The sequence below is a fragment of the Emys orbicularis genome, chromosome 4 (assembly GCF_028017835.1).
Source record: "Emys orbicularis isolate rEmyOrb1 chromosome 4, rEmyOrb1.hap1, whole genome shotgun sequence".
Lineage (NCBI taxonomy): Eukaryota > Metazoa > Chordata > Testudines > Emydidae > Emys > Emys orbicularis.
The window spans coordinates 122,344,549-122,361,576 of NC_088686.1; positions in this window are offsets into that span (position 1 = coordinate 122,344,549).

Sequence of the window (17,028 nt, forward strand, 5' to 3'; positions counted from 1 at the left end):
GCAAAGAAACTAAAACATCTCCAATTAAAGCTGATCTTCAATGCTTTCTTGATTTTTATAATGGGCCTCATACGACAGCATATTGCCCAGTCGCTGCACAAGGACGTCAGTTAGTGACTTGCCTCCGCTCACCATGGGATATTAGGAAGGATCTCAAATGGCAAATTAGAGGATTTAAACTAAGATGTGCATCATTTATTTTATTTTTTCTTTGTTGAAAAATTAATGGCATGCGTAGCCCTGTAGGGCACAGAGAGGCATACACAGCCACAGCCCCATGTACCTACTGGTATCATAAAGTTGCAGGAACAGCTAGAAAGACACAATTATAAAAACAAAAAATATTTTCATGTAACCAGTTAAATAGGTTCTGTTCAGAAGGTTTCATGATCTCAGGCCTGTAGGCAGCAAAGAGGAAGGAGCTGTGGGGAGGCTACAAACTGGAGATGAGGTTTTCAGAGGCTCTTTCCTAGAAAAATCTGAAATACAACATGCAAGAGCCTGCATTTTAGATGATTTTAAGGCAATGCTGATTCTCGCTTCACCTTTGGACATGTCTGCCCCACTCATGCTCTCTCTCTCCATCTATTAGATGCATTGTGGAGAGATTCTGAAGCCTCTGGCAATCCCGACATGCTGCTCAGGCTCTCACCCCCACAAAAAAAGAAAGAAACAAGTGGAGTGCTTATAGTTTACAGGGAAAGTAGATCAGTCAGTGGAGGTGGAGCAATAGGGATTCACAACATTTTTCTTCCTTAAGGTGTAAATACAAGACATGTACCTGGAGATTAAATAAAGACACAATTATGAGTTTACAGCCACTCTATTTCTAGGAGAAAACAAACAGCTCAGACCTCCTCTTCTCTCCTAATAAGAGATTTAGAATGTCTTCATAAAGCTGTATCTAATATGATTTAGTTCAACTGAAATATAATGCAGTCTGTGCTTACCATGCATCGCTGAAAAGAGCTGTTTTGGAGTGAATTGGACTTTTAAAATTCATCCCCAGAAGGAAGCTTGTGGCTCACGACTGTCGCAACAGAAAACATGTTCACATTTACAAGCAGCCCCTGTTTCCTGTCTATTCACTCAGCTTGAAATAATTTCACCTTGATTTTATCGATACGCTGGGAACGTTCTGTTCCTCTTCTGTGTTTTCTTCATGGTGCTCCTTCTGCAGTGCAATAGGATGAATTTCACCACCAAGACCCTTTTGGACTGCGTACGTGTAGGAAAAATAAGGGAGGACGGGAGTAATTAGCTTGTGACACAGGGACATGTCTACACTGCAGCTGGGAACATGTTTCCCAGTGCAGGTAGACAGACATGTGCAAGCTCTGCTCAAGCTAGTGTGCTAAAAATAGGGGTGTGGCCATGGTGGCACGAGCAACAGCTAGAGCTAGCTGCCTGAATATGTTCCCAGGTTCTTGGGCAGGATTGTACTTGTGTGCCAGCTCAAGCAGAGCTGGCATGTATCTGACTATCCGCATTGGGAATTACACCTCCCAGCTCCTGTGTAGACATGCCCAAAAAGTGTGTTTCTTTTGGGCTTGTTGTACACATTTGGTCACTAATGTAAGCTTTTGTGCTTTCAGTTCAGTGACACGGTGCAGTCAGACTGTGTCAGTGGCTGTGCAAGTGAAAAAGAACCCGAGAGGTTGAAAAATGAGAGGAGCAAAACTGCCATGGTTGACCCTGACTTGGCCAGGCTATGGTCTTAAATGAGCCAAATGCCTTCACCCACAAACAGGAAGTGGGCCAAGCACCTGCCTGCATCATCTCTCTAGACTTTGAGGGCAGAAGGGACCATCATGATCATCTAGTCTGACCTCCTGCACATTGCAGGCCACAGAACCTCACCCATCTGCCCATGTAATAGACCCCTAGCCTATGGCTGAGTTACCGAAGTCCTCAAATCATGATTTAACAACTTCAAGTTACATCGAATCCACCATTTACAGTAGTTTAAACCTGCAGGTGACCTGAAGCTGGGATGAATGTTACAAAGCCATCGGTGTGATGTGCACACAATGTTTGTGTGGAGAACAAGGGCAGCAGCTTGTCATTTGCCATAGACCCCCCCAGCAGTAACAAGCAGCACTAGAGAGCCAGCGTTCCAGATGGAGGCACACTACAGCCCTTATTCTGCTAAGTCTTACTTAGATTTTAAATATAAGCATCGGATGGAAACTGAGAACAGAACTCATTTAGACTTCAATCCTGCAAAGGCTTCTGTGTACACGCTTAACTTTATGCATTTTAACCACCATTTTTTCATGTTCTCTGTGTGTGTATGTATGTATATATATATATATATATATATATATATATAATCTTCCTACTGTATTTTCCACTGCATGCATCTGATGAAGTGGGCTTTAGCCCAGGAAAGCTTATGCTCAAATACATTTTTTAGTCTCTACGATGCCACAAGTACTCCTCGTTCTTTTTGCTGATACAGACTAACACAGCTACCACTCTGAAAAATATTTATAAGCATTTGATCAAGAATGGAGTGCGTAACCCATATTGGTCGTCTCCAACTGGGTTAGGCAGGTATTAGCAATGAACCCTTTCAGAGATTACTTTTTTATACCCTTTAACCAGTGATATCATTGCTAATTATCAGACCTTAGCTAAGGCTAGATGAAGAAGTTTCTTATGCAGCCAATTATTTATTACACTTGGTTCCAAGTTAACCGTGTTTTATTTCTGTTACTTCACCAAACCAAAAATAAGATAACACTGGTATTTTCAAAGGTCAGTACAAGTTTAACACAACAACTCTTCTTTCTCATGATCCCATTCTTTTTGGTCACATCCTTTGGGCCTATTTCTCATGCTAATAGCTCAGCTCAGTTTAAAACCATAGTTCACCCAAAACTAATGTGGGCCTATATTCCCACAGCTACGTACAATGCAGAAAATTAAAGCACATTTGTAAGTCTTCACAGTACTAAGCCGAAGAGAGCTCTGTTTTCAGCTTCCACCAGATAATTGTATTTAAAATTATTTTTCATTCTAATGGAAATGTCACTCCACAGCTCTAGGTGTTTTTCAAAATGTCAAATGTGCCATACAAAATAAGTCACCATATATGTACGTTGTATAATATAATAAATATTGTTTTGTGTTGTAAGATAATATATTCATTATGACTTGGATAATGGAGTGGAGAGTCTGCTTACAAAATGTACAGATGACACCAAGCTGGGTGGGGCTGCCAGCACACTCGAGGACAGGATGAGAATTCAAAACCATCTTGACAAATTAGAGAATTCGTCTGAATTCATCAAGATAAAATTCAATAAAGTTAAGTCCAAAGTACTTCACTTAGGAAGGAAAAAAAATCAAAATGCACAACTACAAAATGGGGAATAACTGGCTAGGTGGCAGTACTGCAGAAAAGGATCTGGTGGTTCTAGAGAATTACAAATTGAATATGAGTCAACAATGGGATGGAGTTGCAAAAAAGGTTAATATCATTCTGGGATGTATTAACAGGAATGTCATATGTAAGATACAGGAGGGAATTGTCCCACTCAGCACTGGTGAGGCCTCAGTTGTGTCCAATTCTGAGCGCCACGCTTTAGGAAAGATGTGAACAAATTGGAGAGAGTCCAGAGGAGAGCAACAAAAATTACCTGAGCTATGAGGAAATTTTTAAAAAATTGGCATCTTTAATCTTAAGAAAAGAAGACTAAAGGGGGACCTGATAACAGTCTTCAAATATGTTAAGGGCTGTTATAAAGAGGATTTTGATCAACTGTTGTCCATGTCCACAGAAGGTAGGACAAGAAGCAATGGGCTTAATCTGCAGCACAGGAGATTTAGGTTAGATATTAAGAAAAACGTTTTAACTATAATAGTAGTTAAACACCAGAATAGGCTTTCAAGGGAGATTGCCGAATCCCCATCATTGGAGGTTTTTAAGAACAAGTTGGCCAACACATGTGGATGGTCCAGGTTTACTTGGTTCTGCCTCTGTGTAGGGGGCTGGACTTGATGACCTCTTGAGATCCCTTCTGACCCTACATTTCTATGATTCTATGATTGAGAGAGTACCAAAACATGACTTACTCCATGTGATGGGTAACTTTAATGTTAAATTAGGATGTGACAACCAAGGAAGGGAAAGAGCAGTGGGGAAGTGTAGGTTGACAATCATCAACCAAAATGGCAAAAGAGTCATTAAATTGTGCTTGGTGTCTGAGCTAGTTGTTGCAAGCAGCCTGGTCTTCCATAAAGACGTACACAAAGAAACATGGAATTCGCCAGATAGCAAAACAAAACAAAAACCAGAGTGGTCACATCTGCATCAACTTGAGATACAGGTCATCTGTCCAAGACACAAGGGAATATTAAGCAGCGGATGGCAGCGGTGACTAGAATTTTTGCATTACCAAACTGAAATTAAAACTAAGAAAGATCAACTTTAAACAGAAAGTGGCAAAGAAAGTCAACAGTACAGAACTGAAGACAAAAGAGTACGGTGAGAAATTCCAGCTTGAACTAACCACAGATTTGTGACACTTCTAAGACACTGACTGGGTTTGAAAAGAAACAGACAGTTTTCAAAGACAATCTGATTCAAGCTGCAGCAGTCACAGTTGCCAAGAAACGTGTCTCATTGAGGAAAGAAAAGCACTGAAAGGAAATCTCCTGAATGCTAAGACCCAGGAAATTGTGGGGAAAAGAAAAATAGAACAAGAATGCAGACAAAGCAGCGAAAAGCAATGCAAGGAAAGATTAATGGAGATGTGCTGCAGACCAGGCAGCTGAAGCTGAAGCTGCTGCTATGCTAGGAAACCACAGAATTATTTACTAAGTCTCTAAAACATGGCGTGGAAACTTCAAAACAGGAAGTGGTCAATGAAAAGCAAAGATGGAGAAATGCTTACAGCTCAGGTAGAACAAAAAACAGCTTAGCAGAGCATTTCAAAGAAGTCCTTAACAGAGACAGCTCTACTTTAACCCCAGAGTTCAATGAAACATGCAAATCTGATCACCTTAATATTAACATGGGTCCAATAGAGATGTCAGAAGCACAAGCTTCAGTCAAGAAGTTGAAAAACAATAAAGTGGTGGGAGATGATCAAACCACAGCAGAAATGCTAAAAGTGCCACCCTTCTAATGAAATTAGCATGGTTAGTCAATGAAGCCTGGGGAAAAGAGACCTCTCCTGACCAGTGAAAATGTGGAACTATTGTCAGAATATCTAAAAAGGGTGAACTGACTACACAACTGGATAGGAGTTACACTACTCTCTCTTGTAGAGAAAGTTTTCTGTAGTGTGATAGTAGACAGGATGAAAGAGGCAGTGGATGCAAAGCATAAGGAAGAAGAGGCTGGATTCAGGACTAAGAGATCCTGTGTAGATCAGATATTTACACTAAGGACCACCATAGAAGCACGTATAGAATGGCAGGCTCCACTTATTATCAATTTAACTGATTTTCAAAAAGCATTTGACAGTTTGCAAAGACATCCACTGTGGAATATTCTTCAGCTATTAGCTATACCAACACTGGCATGGTATGGGTAGATGGAAAATGCCAAGATGACCTAAACTTTGATAAGGATATTGTGCTACTCAGTGACACCACCGAAAAGCTACAAACAAAGACAGACATTCTGGCAAAAACAGCAGGTCAAACAGGGCCCAAAATCAGTTATGCCAAAATAAACATCCTTGAAACCCAGACACCAAGCAGTTATACCATATTAGAAGGCAAAACCTTCAAGAAAGTTGAACAGTTCATCTGCCTGAGCCATCAGAGACCTCAAGAAAGAAGTGACAATGTATGAAAATTAAAGCTATACAGCATTAGAACAAAACTGAGGATTTATAATTCAAATGTGATCTCAGTGTTAACGAACGGCCACAAAAGTTGGAGACCTACTGAAACATGAGACAGAAAACTAGATGGCTTTGAAAATAAGTGCCTATGAAAGATTGTGGGCGTTGGATGGAGAGACATTATCACCAATGAAGAGAACAAAGAAATCACCAACCAGCAGCTCGTCTCCACTAGAATGAAAAAGAAGCACTGGATGTATTTGGGGCACATGCTCCAGATGCCAACACACAGACTATCGCATGAAGCTGTCAAGTGGAAACCAACTGGTGTGAGGAAATGAGGGAGCTCAAGAGAAACCTGAAGAAGAACACTTAGCAGGGAGGGCAGAACAGTGGATCTCAACACCACAGAGCAGATGGAAGCAGGAGCAAATGACAGAGGGGGATAAAAACATTTGATTGCCAGCCTGTGCCCCAACACTGGTGCGACAAAGAGATAATAATAATAAACTATCTTCAGAAAAATTAATATTTACCCACCATACCCCTAAGAATATAATGACTCCACATTTATATCTTGATTTGTAATTTATATAGGAAAGTGCCTATGCCAAGTATTAGGCACCTTTGCCATACGTACATTAAAAATACAATTGCACAATGAAACCAAACCAGTAGCTGTTCCTCACTCCTAACCAGAAACAAACCAATCAATGAGCATCAATGATGGAGATATGGGTGGTTAGAGCAGGAGACAGTAGTCAGGAACCAGAGCCCAGGGTCAGAACCAGAACCAGAGCCAGAGGTGACATGCTAAACCCTGAAGTCAGGGACAGAATCAGTGTACCTGAAGTGAGGCAAGGCTGGGGCTAAGGCAGGAGCAGGGCTGGGGCCAAGGCAGGGAACAAGCAGGTTCAGAATGGGTGAATGCTTTCAGCAGCTGCTGCTACTGGGCTGAAGAGCCAATTCTGCTGACCTTACCAACCAATCAAACAGTGCAGCTAATCAGGCAGCCCGCTACAGGCCAATTGTGCTTGTTAGGTGGCCTGGAGACTGGCTCTGCTGCAGGCCCTGACTCCTGACAAAGAGAACAGGCCCAAACAATAACCCACTTCATCCTCAGAAGGCAGCCTTTATCAGGAGGAGAGAGTATTTACAGTAGAGGTAAGTAACATGAATTCTTTGAGATGTGTTCCCCTATGGGTGTTCCACCTCAGATGTGCTTGTGCCCCATGTGCCTTCGAGCAGAGAGTTCTTTCCAGAAGTATCCATGCGGTCTGCACATGTGCCCTAGCTATCCTCATGCCCTGTATTGAAGGCATGTAGGGCAGAGCCAGATGAGCCACCACTTCAGTTCTTTCTGTACCAAGGAATCACCACCTGGGTAGGGGACTCCAAAGCAGAGAGGGGAAGGAGGGTGGGTAATGGAGCACCCATAGGGACATGCATCTTGAAGAACTCAAGTTACTATTCAAGGTAGAAAGCAACAGAGGGTCCTGTGGCACCTTTAAGACTAACAGAAGTATTGGGAGCATAAGCTTTCGTGGGTAAGAACCTCACTTCTTCAGATGCAAGAGACTTGCATCTGAAGAAGTGAGGTTCTTACCCACGAAAGCTTATGCTCCCAATACTTCTGTTAGTCTTAAAGGTGCCACAGGACCCTCTGTTGCTTTTTACAGATTCAGACTAACACGGCTACCCCTCTGATACTATTCAAGGTAGGTAACTTCTCTTTCTAGTGATGTTACCTGTGGGTGCTCCATGCCAGGTGATTTCCAAGCAGTAACTCTACTGAGGAAAGAAGGGCTAAATAGACTCCTTTAAAGTAGATTGTAGCACAGTTAATCCCACAGGAATGAATTAGAGCATAAGTAGCTGCCTTACTAATGTCCACAATGGGCATTTTAGACAGCCTATCCTCTCGTTGAATGAATTCTAATATTAACAAGTGGTTCTACTTCCAGAAGTTCATGAAATGCCGCTTGCATCCTATAATCCAATTAGACAATCTCCGAGAATAGGCTGGAGTCTTTCATTCTCTAAGTTATCACCATAAAAAGTCTTGGAGAACTTCCTAAAAGGTTTGGTCTTCTGAATATAAAAAGCTAAAGCTCTCCTAAAATTTAATGTGTGTAGTGCAGCCCCTTTTACATTAGCATGAGATTTGGAGAAAAATATCAGAAGGTGGATTTCTTGATTGATATGAAGTCCTGTGATGTCTTTGGGAAAAAAATTCAGATGCTGATGAACTGAAACCTTATCTTGATCATGTATCAGACTGGGGAAATGGGATGGTTGATCATACATCCCCCTAGTCCTTCTTCAAGTCTTGTCCCTATGGGTGCTCCACATCATGATATGCCCACTCCTGTGCACTCTTCATCAGAGATTTTAGTCAGCAGTGTCACCAAGTCCTGGTCTGCATCCTAGACACCCTCATGCCTTAATACAAGGGTAGATACAGAGGGACAGACCCACCAACACTCCACTTCCTTCTCAACCACCTGGGGCTTGAGCCTGAGCATCTCAGTGTCATTTTTTGGTAGCATGTGACTTGCTACATCTTTCTTGATATTTTATTTCTTCTCAGTATTTTCTTTAATTCAGTTAATTTAGCACAGTCTGTGCTTTGGGGGGGGGGGGGGTCTTGTGCCCTGTTCTCCCACCTCTATTTTTTTGCCCACTTGGGCCTTCTTGTTTTTTCTGGGGCCTTGAACCCTGGTCTCAAGTACAGGTTATGCCCAGCACTCCGGGCTTCAAACCCTGCTAAACCTGACTCTGCTGCCTTGGGGAAATCTTCATACCCTCAAAATGTAAGATCTGCTCAGGATTTAAGAGCACTGAAGAAACTGAAGAAAGACAGATGAATTCCTGTTGATGGAGCAATCTTTGAGACCCACGGGGTCCAAGTCACTCACCTGTACATCAGAGCAGCCATCTGTCTCTGCCTCTTTGGTAACCAAACGCTGTGGGGTCTAAGGTACCTCCCACTACTTCGAAGAAGAAAAGACCCCATTCCACAGAGCAGGATAAGAGAAGGTGAAAATCACTCCTATGGTTTGGATCTCAGGGGAACTCCCAACACAGTAAGGGTACTGCTGAGGCTCCAATTCTTTCCAGTACCGACACTGTGGCACCGTCCAAGATGCCACATACTGAGAAGTCATCTAGAACAGGGGTTCCCAACCTTTTTCTTTCTGAGCCTCCCTACCCCCCAACATGCTATAAAAAGTCCATGGCCCACCTTTGCCACAACAACTGTTTTTCTGCATATACAATCCAGGGCCGGTGTTAGGGGGTAGCAAGCAGGGCAATTGCCTGGGCCTCCATGCTGCAGGGGTCCCCGCAAAACTAAGTTGCTCAGGCTTCGGCTTCAGCCCCAGGTGGCAGGGCTCAGGGCCCTGGACTTCAGCTCCGCACAGCGAGGCTTTGGCTTTTTTCCCTGAGTCCCAGCAAGACTAAAACTGGCCCTGTTTGGCAGACCCGCTAAAACCTGCTCACAGCCCCCCAGGGGGCCCCAGACCCCTGGTTGAGAACCACTGGTCTAGAGCAGTATCGTCTTTGGCACTGGACTCTATGCTTTCCAAGCACAGAGACTCTAAAACCAACCTAGACTGCCAACGCATACCGGCAGTACTTCGGTACCATCCCTGGTACTGCTTGCCATATTGACTCCTGAGGGCCTGTACCTCGGGCAGAAGGGGCGGGGCTCTGGGTCAGCCTTCCCCAGCCAGCCCATCTGCACTGCCTGACCCCACCGCCCGGGGCTCTGGCGGCGATTTAAAAGGGACTGGAGCACCGGCAGCTGTCGCGGTAGCAGCGGTGGAGGACGGGAGCCCCGGGCCTTTTTAAATGAAAGACTCCAGTCTATTCTCAGAGATTGCCTAATTAGATTATAGGATGCAAAAGGCATTGTATGAACTTCTGGAAGTAGAACCATCTGTTAATATTAGAATTCATTCAACAAGAGCATAGGCTGTCTAAAATACCCATTGTGGACATTAATAAGGCAGCTACTTATGCACCAGTTCATTCAGGACAGTATTAGAATTCAAAACTATCTTGACAAATTGGAGAATTGGTCTGAATTCCTCAAGATGAAATTCAATAAAGATAAATCCAAACTACTTCATTTCAGAAGAGAAAAAAAATCAAATGCACAACTACAAAATGAGGAATAACTGGCTAAGTAGCAGTACTACTGAAAAGGATCTGGTGGTTATAGTGGATCACAAATTGAAAAGCACTGAAAGGAACTCTGAATGCTAAGACCAAAGAAATAGTGGAGAAAGAATGCAAGAATGCAGACAAAGCAGCGAAAAGCAATGCAAGAAAAGATTAATGGAGATATGCTTCTGCTATTCTAGGAAACCAAAGAGTCAGTATAGTCACTAAAATAGTGTTTGGAAACTTCAAAACGGGAAATGGGCCAATAAAAATCCAAGATTGAGAAATGTTTACAACTCAGGTAGGAAAAAACAGATTGGCGTAGCATTTCAAAGACAGACCTACATGCAAATCTGATCAACTTGATATTAACATTGGTCCAATAGAAATGTCAGAAGCACAAGCTGCAGTCAAGAAGCTGAAAGACAACAAAGTGGTGGGAGATAATCAAACCACAGCAGAAATACCCATGGGCCATGTCCCGTGGCTGCAGTACTCCAACCCCCCCTCCTCCCACCAGGAGATACAAAATACTGTTGAGGACCTTCCTTTTGATGGACCCAAGTTGTTTAGTTCTCTCGAAGACACTACAATCTCTGGGCAGTTATACACCTAAAGCAAAAGGAAAATACAGAAGGTTGCAGATGGCTCAATGATCTCTTCTGGTCCACTACCAGCTGTGCCATCAGGAGAAAAGCCAGACTCCCTAAGAAAGGACCCATCTCTTCAGGAACCTCCCAACCACCAACAGCCTCAAAATGTCAATTTTGACCCCCTGGTCAAGGGTCACAAACTACCTGCTCTAGATCGTATGTTATATCAGCGCCCTGCTTTCACCTGTATGAGGATCGTCTTTCCCATTTTCTACCTTCCTAGGAGCTCATCACCTCAGACAGATGGTTTCTGAAGCTGATTTCCACAGGCTATTCCATCCAATTCAGCTCTTTCCACCCCCTCCACCTACCTTTCTCACAAGGACCCCTTGAAACAGGAGGTACCCTCCTAACACTGGGGTGATTGAACCCGTTCTACCGGACTTCATCAGAAAAGGGTGCTATTCTTGTTACTTCTTGGTTCCCTAAGAAAAATGGGGGGAGAGAAAAAGGGGGAGACCAATTCTGGACCTCAGGACTTTAAACACCTTTGTCCGCTCTCAACAGTTCAGAATGGTAACGCTAGCAACAATAATTCCCTCTCAGATCCAGGAGAGTGGTTTGTTTCCCTTGACCTTCAGGATGCTTATTTTCATGTTGCCAATCATTCCTCACACAAGTACTTTCTATATGTTGTGGTAGGCAGGGACCACTACCTATATCCTGTCCTACCCTTTGATCTCTCCACGGCCTCAAGGGTGAAGTTCTTTTTACCAAAGTTCTGTTGTCCACAGCAACCTATCTTTACAAGATGGATATAATTGTCTTCCCCTGCCTGGATAATCGGTTCCTCAAAGTCTGCTCACTTCTCAAAGTGCAGCCAGCAACCAGCAAGGCCCTGCTCTGTTTCATTCTCTGGGTCTCCACCTCAGTGTGGGAAAGTCTACCCTAAAACTCTCACAATGTATAGACTTTATCAGGGCCACGTTCCATTCCTCTTCCATCAGTGTACTTACTCAGGGACAGATTTACCATAATGTCAAACCTTGTTTCAACAATTCAGCAGAGCCCACAAACCACTGCAAAGGCTTGTCTACAACTTCTGGGCCATTTGGTAGCCTGTATGTTTGTGACTTTCTTTGCTAGACTTCGCTTAGATAAGTTCATGGAGGATAGGTCCATCAATGGCTATTAGCCTGGATGGGCAGTGATGGTGTCCCTAGCCTCTGTTTGCCAAGAGCTGGGAATGGAAGACAGGGGATGGATCGCTTGATTATTACCTACTCTGTTCATTCCCTCTGAAGCACCTGGCATTGGCCACTGTCTGAAGACAGCATACTGAGCTAGATGGACCTTTGATCTGACCCAGTATGGCCATTCTTATGCTCTTGGTGTCTCCAAGCATAGTTGAGCCCCCAACAGATACAATTTATCCAAGAGGTTGTCCATATCCCAGATGGTTCTCAATTCTATGAACTGGTGGAAGGACCCAAAAGAGGTATGTGTATAAATTCTGTTTGTACAGCCTCCTCCCATAAGGATTATCACTATGAGCTCTCTTATCCCAATGTACCGGGGTGGGGGGTTGACAGGCCAGGTTCTGATGAAGATTTAAAGGATTTCTCCTTGAGAAACATGTGTAGCTTTCTCTCTCTCTCTCTGCCCCCCCCCCCATTTTGGGCATTCTCCTCTTGAAGGACCTATATATGCTGCACTTAGAAGGGATATATGATTCCTCTAAACAGTAAAGGCAGGTCATGTGACGATCACTTAAGCAGATACATCCCCTACAAATGTCATACACCTTGCAGCTAGGAAATCTAGACCTTTCTTCTCTAAAAATATAAAGACTTCTTACCCTCCCAAGCAGCAGAGTACCGCTGTTTTTCTCCCTGCTAGCATGGCTGGTAAACAAAGAGGCTCTCTCTCTCTCAGGAAGGAGGGTTAAGGGAAGTACTAGAATAAAATAAGAAACTTCCCCATAAATATTCAGATATAATCCTAAACATTATCTTTAACTAACAGACAATCTAACAGTAAAAAACCCACCCACCTACAAAACACTGGACACCTGGACCCAGGGTGGGATTGTACTTGGCCCACCAGCCTCAGCAACTGTCCATGCCACTACGACCACACTGCTATTTTTACTGCACTAACGCAGTAGCTCTGCTCAAGTGTCTGTCGACCTGCCCTGGGAAAGGTCCTTTCAGCTTTTTGTGTAGATCCCTTAAAGAACTAGCTATCCTGACTGCACAGCACTCCAGCTCGGGCAAAAGGCACTTGAGATGGAACCAATGCGGCGCTTGGTCCAGCTCTGCTCTGTATACACTCAGTATATGGCATGAAGACAGTTAGGAAGCATGCATGGACCACATGGACACTGCTCACAAGAAAGTGCTGATCAAAGGCACATGGGGTGCATGCGCACCTCAAGTGGCTCGAGCACCCATAGGGACTATCAGTAGAAAAAGAATCCTTGGTTATTGGCTGATCAAATGCAAAAATATTTCCCTCAGGAGACACTTTCCTGGGGCTAGGGGGAAAAGAAAATCATTTCTCTTTCCCTTAAATCAAACTAATCCCATTAGCCAGGAAGAAAATAACTACACCTCTACCCCGATATAATGCGACCCCATATAACCCGAATTCAGATATAACACAGTAAAGCAGCGCTCCAGGGGGTGGGGCTGCAGACTCCAGCGGATCAAAGAAAGTTCAATATAACGCGGTAAGATTTTTTAGCTCCCGAGGACAGCGTTATATCGGAGTAGAGGTGTACTAATGTAATTTAGAAAGTCACTCTGAAATTCCTGTAGAACTCTCTTCTGTAATGTTCTTTTCAACTGTCTTCATTTCTTGCTGGGCAACAACTTGCTCACTTACCTGATGTTTGAATATTATCCAGGTCATCCAGGGTGTCCAGAAACTTATTTGACTCTTCTGGGATATTAAAGAATATATGTTTCCTCCATGTATGGTCTGCAATTTGGCTGGATGAGTGTGTGCAAGTTTGATATCTGTTTCCTTTCCCGCATCAGAAGAGAATGTATCTTATCATAGGACTGAAAGGGACCTCGACAGGTCATCTAGTCCAGTCTCCTGCACTCATAGCAGGACTAAGTATTATCTAGATCTTTCCTGACAGGTGTTTGTCTAACCTGCTCTTAAAAATCTCCAACGATGGAGATTCCACAACCTCCCCAGGCAATGTATTCCAGTGCTTAACCACCCTGACAGTTAGGAAGTTTTTCCTAATGTCCAACCTAAACCACCCTTGCTGCAATTAAAGCCCATTGCTTCTTCTCCTATCCTCAGAGGTTAAGAAGAACTATTCTTCTCCCTCCTCCTTGTAACAACCTTTTATGTACTTGAAAACTGTTATCATGTCCCCTCTGTCTTCTGTTTTCCAGACTAAACAAACCCAATTTTTTCAATATTTCCTCATAGGTCATATTTTCTAGACCTTTAATCGTTTTTGTTGCTCTTCTCTGGACTTTCTCCAATTTGTACACATCCTTTCTGCAATGTGGCACCCAGAACTGGACACAGTACTCCGGGTGAGGACCAATCAGTGTGGAGTAGAGCGGAAGAATTACTTCTTGTGTCTTGCTTACAACACTCCTGCTAATACATCCCAAAATGATGTTCGCTTTTTTGCAACAGTGTTACACCATTGACTCATATTTAGCTTGTGGTCCACTATGACCCCCAGATCCCTTTCTACAGTACTCCTTCCTAGGCACTCATTTCCCATTTTCTATGTGTGCAACTAATTGTTCCTTCCTAAGTGGAGTACTTTGCATTTGTCCTTATTGAATTTCATCCTATTTACTTCAGACCATTTCTCCAGATCATTTTGAATTATAATCCTATCCTTCAAAGCACTTGCAACCCCTCCCAGCTTGTTATTGTTCATATCTTTATATATTATGGCGTTCAGTACTCTAGGAAAGCTCCAGAACCTCTTCTCTATCTTGGAACTGTAAACATTTAGGGCTAGATTATTCCCAGCCCTTACATAGCCATTCAGGAGAACAGGAATTCCCCCATGTTAGGCAGCCGCATCAGGTGTATCATGTATCCCCACTGCAGTTCTTGGGAGAGCACAGGGTTTGTACTGGAGATATTCTTCCCCAGAAGCAAGCGTGTGGGGAGTAGGAAGAGTTGTGGTTGCATCTCCTGTACATCACACAACAGAGACCATCTCCAGGAGAGAGAGACCTGTTGAGTTGAGGAGGGAGATGTCCCAAAAGGAAAAACAGGCTGCAACAAGCAGCAACCCTAAAGGCCGTTGCTAATAGAGAAATGGGAAGTCTTGTTTCCTTTTCTAAATGAGATAAGAAGGGTAAAATGTCTCCCTACAGGTACCATGCAATCTATAACTTTCCAAGGGAAGAATAGTAAAAATATTGCAACAGATCAAAATTTCAACTAGAGAAAAGTCTGGCCATCCCACATATAAACAAACTTGTTTTGGAGAGGGGAGATTTGGGTCTCAATTGCTTCGAATACAGGTTCTGGGGTGTGGAAAGTCTAAGACAGAAATCCCTTGTGGAGGCCAAATCCAAGCAGTAATACTTAGCAGATGTGTGGAGAGAGGATCTTGTTGCTGCTTTGCAAATGTCCAGCTTTAGTTGTAACAAAAAGAGATGAATTCATGACATGGTCCTCTTTGTAACAGCATTGCTCGGAGAATTATTGTCAATTAAACAAAAAGCTAGATGGAGTGACAAAGTATCACTCTTAATATGAGATATACATGAAGCAGGTTATAAAAACCAATATTCTGTGATTAATATTTTCAATTCTTCACCCACAAAATGTAAAAAGTACAATCTTTTCAAATTTAAGATTGGAAGGGATGATTGAGGCTGGCTATCCTAGAGGGAAAGAATCAACATTGCCTTGTCCAGCCTGTGCTTTCCCATGATTTCTATTGGATGCTTTTTAAAGTGGAACTTTAACACTGAATTTTCATCTTTTAAAAAATTGGGGGGAGGGGTGGCTTTTTTTTAAAAGAAAAAGTTGCTGGTATATTTGCAGACTCTAAAATATGTTTTACTGATGTCTCTTTCCTTGCAATATGAAGGAATTTTGCATAAGATGTACACCAAATACTTTTCTAAATCTGTTTACTACATGTTTGCCAGTACATTTCACCAAGTTGCAGGACAAAACATACGATCTCTGGAGTCCGGGAGTTATTTTTTGTTTCAATTTCTATGTCCAGTCTTGTAACCAAACAGGAAAAAGCTTCACCAGTGTGACAGAACATTCCCCTGTGTCCACCCCCCACACACTGCTATAATAATATTTGTACATAGTATGCCTTGTGAGATATCATTTGAAAACTCATAATTTACTGGACAATATTGCCCTGATAAAATATGTGTGGCAACACCGTATGTGAAGTTATAGGATTCCCCTGTATGACGTTAATAGCACATGGTCCAAACCACTGCAGAAGTTGGTAAATAGGTCCATCTCAAATGAAGGAATGTGTACTCTGCTTAATTTGCATTGAAGCAGCAAACAGAGTCATCATAAGAACATAATAATGGCCATACTGGGTCAGACCAAAGATCCATCTAGCCCGGTATCATGCCTTCCAACAGTGGCCAATGCCGGGTGCCCCAGAGGGAATGAACAGGCAATCGTCAAGTGATCCATCCCCTGTCGCCCATTCCCAGCCTCTGGCAAACAGAGGCTAGGACACCTGTGACAGGTTCGATCACAGAGCCCACCTTGGGACTGTTACCTGATGTGCTGAAACTACCTCTAAGCCTGTTTTCCCTGTCAGCTTGGGACCCCAGAACCCTGTCTTGTTGAGCCGGACACGCAAGCCTGCTGCAACACAGACCCGGGGTCTGAACCACGCCCCTAAAGCTGCAGGCTTTAACTGAACACCACTCAGCAGGTACTCCTGTCTCCAGCACTCAGACACCCAGCTCCCAATGGGAGCCAAACCCCAAATTAAAGCTTTATACAGAGTAAACTCAAATTGTCCGCCCTCTACAACACTGATAAAGGGATATGCACAGCTGTTTGCTCCCCGGGTATTAATTACTTTCACTGGGTTAATAAATAAACAAAAGTGATTTTATTAAATATAAAAAGTAGGATTTAAGTGGTTCCAATAACAGACAGAACAAAGAAAGTTACCAAGCAAAATAAAACAAAACACTCAAGTCTAAGCCTAATACATTAAGAAACTGAATACAGCTAAATCTCACCCGTAGAGATATTCCAATAAGCTTCTTTCACAGACTGGACTCCTTCCTAGTCTGGGTCCAGCAATCACTCGCACCCCTGTAGTTACTGTCCAGTTTCTTTCAGGCATCTCTTGGGGGTGTAGAGGCGATCTCTTGAGCCCGCTGAAGACAAAATGGAGAGGCTTCCAGGGCCTTTTATATTCTCTTTTGTGGGCGGAAACCCCTTTGTTCTTCTGTGCAAAATCACAGCAA